The sequence below is a fragment of the Trichosurus vulpecula genome, chromosome 4 (genome assembly GCF_011100635.1).
Source record: "Trichosurus vulpecula isolate mTriVul1 chromosome 4, mTriVul1.pri, whole genome shotgun sequence".
In the NCBI taxonomy this organism is placed as follows: domain Eukaryota; kingdom Metazoa; phylum Chordata; class Mammalia; order Diprotodontia; family Phalangeridae; genus Trichosurus; species Trichosurus vulpecula.
Genome location: NC_050576.1, coordinates 6556342 through 6557752, shown reverse-complemented (window position 1 = coordinate 6557752; position 1411 = coordinate 6556342).

Below are 1411 nucleotides of genomic sequence, written 5' to 3'. Positions count from 1 at the left end.
ATATCCCTGTTTACCTCAGTTTGCTCATCTGTAAAATGAGCTAGAGAAGGCAATGGCAAATTACTCCAATATCTTTGCCATGAAAACCCCAAAATAACATCAAAAAGATTCAGACATGATTGAAAAAATGAATAAAAAACAAAACAAAAAGAAACAACATCTGATTCTTCAGATAGCTCCTCATTTGCCACCTGGCCATTCTCATTTTAAGACTCCATTGGCCTTTTACCATTCCCTCTTCCCCTTCCCCCCATTTTAAATTCATCATAGAAGAATCTCATCAAATGATGGATATAATGGTTTAAGATAAATATTGGAAGACATATGAAATGGTGCAAAGTGAAGTAAGCAGAACCAGGAAAACATTGTTCACGGGGCCTGAATATTGTAATGACAATTAAGTGTGAAAGATTTAGCTATTTTGATCAACAGAATAAGCCAAGACAACTTTAAAGGACTTGGGATGAAAAAAGTGCTATCCACCTCCATAAAAGGAAATGATGAATTCTGAGCTCAGATTGAAGCATAGACTTATCCTCTCTAAGCTAAACATTCACATTCAACAAAAGCAGTGGCCCCAATGCAAGGTGACTACCAAAAGACTGAATGTCAACAGATTAGAACACTTCTCTGTGAGTGAACAGTTTGTTGCTAGCTTAGAGGACAAGCTGAATAAGCACATGTTTGGCAACACTGGAGCAGAAAAGGAGTGATCACTTTCAGAAACTGGGTATACAGCACGACATTTACTTATCTGGATCAGAATACTCATAAAGATCAAGATTGGTTCAACAAAAATGATGAAGAAATTCAGAAGCCACTAAGTGAAAAACAGAAAATCCACAGGGTTTACCAGCAGGATAGTTCATCCATCTCTAAGAAGGCAGCATTTAATTCCAATAAGAGTAAATTTCCAGTGAAGCTTCGAGACAGATGCAGAATTCTTGGCTCAGTAGGAAGGTAGATGAAATTCAGTTTTAAGCTGATAGTAACAATCTAAAGCATTTTTATGATGCCCTAAAGGCTATTTTGGGGCCATAGACTCATGGTGCATCTCAAGTACTCAGTGCTGATGGAGCCACATTGAATAGTCCTGGAGAGATGGACTCCACACTCCCATAGTGGTCTCAACAGACAGTCATCAACCAATGCAGAAGTCATTGACTATTTACCTCAAGCTGAAGTGAATCTCTCTTTAGCAAAACTTCCAACTGAAGATGTTTCTAATGCCATTAGGCTCTTCTTGTGTGGCAAGGAACCTGGTACTTATTCTATGCCAGCTGAGAGTTACAATGTATAGGCTCCAATTCTTAAAAAGCTGATTGAAATTTGCTAGGTTGTATGACCAGAGAAGGTTATTCCCCCGTGAGTTCAAGGATGCCTCCATTGTCCCTTTTTATAAAGGTAAAGG